A 6,701-nucleotide genomic window follows, 5' to 3' on the forward strand; every position below is an offset into this window, starting at 1 on the left:
ACTTTAGTAATAACCTTGTGTTTGACAAGTGTGAAGACTTATGTTTTTGAGAGAAGAATTCATTAGTTAGTACAAAATTGTTGAAAAAGTTGGAAAGTAGTCCGGAAGAAATTGGGCATAGACCATTATCTTACACCATTTCCCAAGATAAGGTCAAAATGGATACATGACCTAGATAGAAAGAGAGATATTACAAGAAAGTTTGAAGAACATGGAATATATTACCTATCAGGCTTACGGAGAGGTGAACAATCTATGAAGAAACAAGGTATAGAGAGCAGTATGAGGTGTAAAATGGAAAATTTCAGTTACATCAAGTTAAAAAGGTTTTGTTCAAATAAAACAAATGTAGCCAAGATCAGAAGGAAAGCAGAAAATTGGGGTAAAATTTTATACATAGTTTCTCAAATAAAGTTCTGATATCTCAAATATATACAGAACTTTGTCAAATGTATAAAAATACAAGTTATTTCCCACTTGATAAATGGTCAAAGGATATGAACAGGCAGATTTCCAATAAAGAAATTAAATAATGTATAGTCATATGACAAAATGCTCTAAATCATGATTGATTAGAGAAATAAAAATTAAAATAATCTTGGGATATCATTTTACACCTACCAGATTGGCCAAAATAATTGAAGAGGAAAGTGCCAAATGTTGGAGGAGATATGGAAAAATTGGGACACTAATTCATTGTTGGTGTAACTATGAACTGATCTAACCATTTTGAAGAGCAATCTGGAATTATGCCCAAAGAGTTATTAGACTGCCTATACCGTTTGACCCTGCAATACCATTACTAGGTCTATTTCCAAAGAATTAGAGAAAAAGGAAAAGAACCTATATGTTCCAAAGTATTTATAGCAGCTCCTTTGTGGTGGCAAAGAACTGGAAATTATGGGGATGCTTATCAGTTAGGGGATGGCTGAACAAGTTGTGGTTTATGACTATTGTTATAAGAAATGATGAGTTTGATGATCTTTGAAAAACATGGATAGACTTGCATGAAATAATGAAGCACAAATTGAGCAGAACCAAGAGAACATTGCATACATTAACAGCAATATTATTTTAAGAACAACTTGGAGCTAGTAATGTATTTTGACTCTTATAAATACCCATATTAACTACACATGACCTATGAAGGAAGATGCTATCTGCATCCAGAAAAAGAACTGATAAATAGAAGTATGTATAGAATTATTTTACATAAAAATACTTATTTGTTTCTAATGGTAGCCATCTCTAGGTCTGGGGCAGTGAGGAAAGAAAAAAAAAAGAAAAAAGTTACATGATAGCTTTAATACATATTTTAAAGGAATAGCAAGTTGTACATCATAGATTTGCAGTTTCATGTGCAGTCATGTTTTTTCTATTCTAATATGTTACAGAAATGGTTGTTTTATTTCTAGAATTCAGAATAAAATCAATTTAAAAAAAAATGTTGTCTCCACAGAGAAAAGCTTCAGATCCAAGCCGATTTAGGAACCGTGGTGGAAATCTCTTAAAAGAAGAAAAGCATGGAGCCAAGCTACAAAAAACACTCTTTAAGGTAGACAATGCTTTTTGGAGTGCTCTTCATGTTTTACACGAAAGGTCCTTCATTTCAAAATCGAGCTTTGATAAAAGCAGAATAAGGAAAACAACACACACTGATTACAACAACATCAATAGAAAGAACAAAATTTTCTAGTTGAACACTGCTTAATGACAATGACCAAACTTGGCCTGGAAAAAGAGTTAAGAAAAGGTCCCTGAACGTCCTTTTTTTTTTCTTTGTACCAGTGGGGTTTTTTAAGTGTGGTACTCTCCAGTTGGTTGATGTCTTGGTTGGTTTTGTTGAATTGCTTTGCACTCCTCCCCACCCCACCCATTTTTTTCTTTGTTATGAGGGATGACTCCTGGAGGAGGAAAGAATGAGAGAGATACATTCAGAAATAAAGGTGATAAAAAAGAAAACACCAAAAAATGCCTTTTAAAATCTGTCCTTTAAGTTTTCTGCCCAACAGTGACTACAGTAATCTACTGTTTGATAAACCCAAAGCCCCCAGCTTCTGGAATAAGAACTCATGATTTGACAAAAATTTCTGGGAAAACCGGAAAATAGTATGGCAGAAATGAGGCATAGACCAATATCTTACACCCTATACCAGGATAAAGTCAGAATAGGTTCACAATTTAGATACAAAGGCTGATACTATAAGCAAACTAGGAGAGCAAAGAAGTTTACCTGTCAGATTTATGGAGAATGGAAGAATTTGTGACCAGACAAGGGATAGAAAACATTATGAAATGCAAAATGGATAATTTCGATTACATTAAATGGAAAAGGTTTCACAGAAACAAAGCCAATGCAACCAAAATTAGAAGGGAAGCAGAAAGCTTGAAAACAGTTTTTACAACCAGTGTCTCTGATAAAGGCCTCATTTCTAAAATATGTAGTGAACTGAGTCAAACTTATAAGAATACAAGTCATTCCCCAAATGACAAATGGTCAACGGATGTGAACAGGCAGTTTTCAGAGGAAGAAATGCTCTATATCACTTCGATTAGATAAATGCAAAACAAAACAATTCTGAGGTAGTGTATCACACCTATTAGTTATGATAAAACAGGAAAATTATAAATGCTGGAGAGGATATGGGAAAACTAGAACACTAATGCATTGTTGATGGAGTTATAAACTAATCCAACCATTCTGGAGAGCAATTTGGAACTATGTCCAAAGGGCTATAAAACTGTATACCTTTGACCCAGCAATACCACTTCTTGGTCTGTATCCCAAAGAGGCCATACAAATGGGAAAAGGACCCACGTGTACCAAAAATATTTATAGCAGCTCTTTTTGTGGTGGTCAGTAATTGGAAACTGAGAGGATGCTCATCTATTGTGGAATGGCAGAACAAGTTGTGGTATATGAATGTAATGGAATACTAGTGTTCCATAAGTAATGATGAGCAGGTGGACTTCAGAAAAACCTGGAAAAACTTACATGAATTGATGCTGAGTGAAGTGAGCAGAAACAGGAAAACGTTGTACACAGTAACAGTCACATTATGTGATGACTAACTTTGATACACTTACCTCTTCTTAGCAGTGCAAAGATCGAAGACATCTGCAAAAGAGTCAAGATGGAAAATACTATGCACATCCAGAGAAAGAATTATGGAGTGTGAATGCAAATGGAAGCATATTATTTGCATTCTTTTTTTTTTTGGTTTTGTTTTGTTTCTTCTTTCTCATGGTTCCTCACATTGGTTCTAATTCTTCTATACAACATGACTAATGTGAAAATGTGTTTAATATATCTGTAGACCCTATATCAGATTACACACCATCTTGGGGAGGGAGGCAGGCAGGGAGGCAGGGTGGGAGGGGAGAAAATTTAAAACTCAAAATTTCATTCTCATAGAAGTGAATGTTGAAAACTGAAAATAAATTAACTAATTAATTTTTTTAAAAAGTTTTCTGCCCAAGAAACAAGTCCTATATTAATTTCTCCAAACAAATAGAATGCTACATTATACCTCTCTCAAGAAGGCTATCCTTACTAGAGTTGTCCATTGGGTCACAAAAGATGTTCTTAGGATGGAGCTTCCTCAGGCATTAGAATTCTTGTGAAGATCCAACCATTGTGACTTGGGTTTTGCTGAATGCCATAGCATCAGGTGCCATTAAAACAAAACAAAACAAAAACTTAGAAGTGCATGTAATTTATTTCTCTTTGCTCCCTCATGTGTTTTCTAAATAAGCTGGGGCTTTTTTCCCCCTAATGATCAATTTTATGTACATTCTGTCTTGGTCTCATGTTTTGCTTAGAGTTACAAACATATTGAAATAGGACAATCGACCCCTGAATGGAAGAAGTCACCCTTTGGAACAGCAAGATTAATAGCATGTTAGCGAGTTATTGATAATAAGCTTTCCTTTTTTTAAATAACCTCAGCTGGAAGAGGAGTTGAAAACGCAGATTGAAATGTGGGAAAAAGAACATTCTGAGACTTTTGTGGTGAATGGCCAGAAATTCACAGAACATATGATGGAACAGTGGAAGATGTTTCATTTGAACAAAGAGAAAGAAAAGCAGGAACGAGTAAGTAAAAACAAAAGAGAAAAGCTGTGAGCTAAGTTGGAGGGATGGTGAGAGCATACAGTCTATGTCCATCCCTTGCCTTCCATTTTGTGTGTGCTATAGACTAGCTTTGGGCTCTGCCTTCACACCCCCTTTTTTTTGATGTTGTGCTTATCACTGATGATTCTTATTCCTATAGCAACTAAAGAAGAACCAAGAAACGGGAGCAGAGATGTCATATAGCAGCAGATCCAAAATACCCTTCAAGAAGGAAGGACTGAGGCCTAATTCATCAGGCAAAGGCTACACGGTAACAAAGCTTTACCTCATTAAAAAGTCTGACTCTTAGTCAGAGAAGTATTGTTTGGAAAAAGGTAGTAGGAATGATATCCAAAATGGCAGCTTGCTGGCTTGGCAACTTTAATCCAAGTTTTTTGAGTGAATGCCATTAAAGCCCAGCATAGTTTACCTAATCATTGTTTACCCTCTTTTGGAGTGGGACAAGTCCCTGCCTGTGTGCTGATAATCTCAAAGAACCTCTACCTTGCTAACCACCATGATTACCCAGTGAATGTTCAGCCATCTATCTTATGTTAACTGCACTAAACTTTCAGAGTGTACTGAAGCAGGAATTTTCTAGGATTGTATTATCAACTTGGAAAGAAGGAAAGGATCATTTATTAAGTGCCTATTATGTGCTAGGTACCATGCTAGGCCTTTTCAAATATTATCTCATTTGATCCTTAACCCTGGGAGGGAAGGATTGTTATTATCCCCATTTTACAACTGAGGACACTGAGTTTAAGTGACTTGCCCAGGTTCACACAGCTAATATCTAATGCTGGATTTGAACTTGGGTATTCTGACTCCAGGCCCAGCTGTATGCCTCTCTAAATTAGAATCCAAATTAAAAACTGGAATAGGCATCAAGCTAGCATGATAAATGAAGGAGCATAACTATATGACCTCTGGGGCTCCTTCCATCCATAAATCTTCTGAAACCTTGAAGTTCCATCTAACAAAGGGATGAACATTTTTCACATTGCTATCATTAGGCCTTTCATTATTTGACTGATAAGTGAAGGGTTCTCATCGTGCCTGTTCTTTTGGTCAGGTTCAAGCCAGATACACCCATGAAACAGGATTCCCTGTTGCAGAGCTGCTACTATTCCTCACAGCTCTCATCCTGAGAAACCACTTTTCTTTCTAGTTATAATGGTTTAGTTAAATAGCTATTAGCTTCTTCCTCTGGTGATCTTTGCCTTTTGCTTCCAACTTCTCTCATCCCATGTACTTCAGTCTAAGATTATCTTAGCAGCAGGTTCTCACAGTACTCTCAGACTTATACAATGATAAATGTGTCTTGTCCTTGTGAAACAAGCTTAAAGTGCCAGTGTTTCCACCCTTATCGCCTTCCTGGGTAGTAGCTTTTCACTAACAAGTGCCTTCTAGACACGGGAAATTGTTTTTATACCTTCTTGTATAGCTCAGAATGTCCTGGGGTATAGCTATGTGCATCTGAGTTTTTGTTACTGTACGAAGCAGTGTTTTTCTATGATTCTTGCTGGAGTAGGTAACTAAGATGTGTTCCATGGCATCATTCCCTCTGCCTGCTCCTTAGAGACTGTGCTGAAGGGTGGGCCAAGGAGGAAGACTTCACGGACCTGCCAGATTTCTGGGCTCTTCTGAGAATGTGCTTCCCTCCCCACTTTCCTCATCTGTTTTTTATTTCTCTTCCAACAGTAAAAATCATCAGAGACTTACAACTTTGATATCTTCAGTGCCCTTCCAACGTTTACTTCTTCATCCCTCCTGGAGTTCACTACAAGTTTTTTTTCCCCCTGCGGATAAGGGAATATTTATGATTAAACAAGCGATAAAGAATATTTTGGGACATAAAGCCAATGCAGCCAAGGTTACAAGGAAAGCAAAGAATTTGTGGGTGGGGGAATTTATCAAATTTCACTAATAAATGCCACACTTCTCATGTATGTAGAACTGAGTCAGATTTATAAGAATACGAGTCATTCTGTAATTGATAAGTAAGTAAAGGATATGTTTGTTTTTGTTTTTGGCTAGGCAATGGGGTTAAGTGACTTGCCCAGGGTTACACAGCCAGTAAGTGTTATGTGTCTGATGCCAGATTTGAACTCAGGTCCTCCTGAATCCAGGGCCAGTGGTCTATCCACTCACCACCGAACTGCCCCCATGATCAAAGGATATGAATGATTAGTTTTCAGAAGAAGAAATCAAAGTTCTCTAAAGGCATATAAGTTTATTATAAGTATGTTAAGGTAGCAAATGAAGATCAATGATAGCTTGAAGGTAGAGGCCAGCTTTTAATGAGAACTTTAAAGCCAATTCAAATAAATCTACCTCATCAAAAGAGTCTGGGCCATTGCATCTCATTTCTTCCCCAAGTTTTCAAGAACAGTAACAATTTGCAGGTAGGGGTACTATGTCACAGGCAGGGGTGCGTAACAAACAGCAGGTAATGCAAAATGCTACAGATTTGATGTCAACTTCCTCCACAGAACCTTTCCCCACACACACACACATAGATTGACAAGAACTGGGAAGAATGGGACATGGAGTCAACATAATGTTCCATACTTTCCTGTTGGGC

General features: G+C 37.0%; 1 long non-coding RNA gene across 1 annotated transcript; it reads right to left on the reverse strand.

Annotated features, from left to right (window-relative positions):
• Positions 1-1,286: 1,286 nt before the first annotated feature.
• Positions 1,287-5,912, reverse strand: LOC110204321 (uncharacterized). Its single transcript, XR_002323279.2, has 4 exons — positions 5,840-5,912; positions 3,555-3,652; positions 3,088-3,118; positions 1,287-1,904 (listed from the first exon to the last, which is right to left on the reverse strand). It is a non-coding gene; the product is annotated as an uncharacterized LOC110204321 (long non-coding RNA).
• Between the last annotated feature and the right edge of the window lie 789 nt (positions 5,913-6,701).

Source organism: Phascolarctos cinereus, unplaced genomic scaffold (genome assembly GCF_003287225.1).
Source record: "Phascolarctos cinereus isolate Bilbo 61053 unplaced genomic scaffold, phaCin_HiC Scaffold_252;HRSCAF=847, whole genome shotgun sequence".
Taxonomy (NCBI): domain Eukaryota; kingdom Metazoa; phylum Chordata; class Mammalia; order Diprotodontia; family Phascolarctidae; genus Phascolarctos; species Phascolarctos cinereus.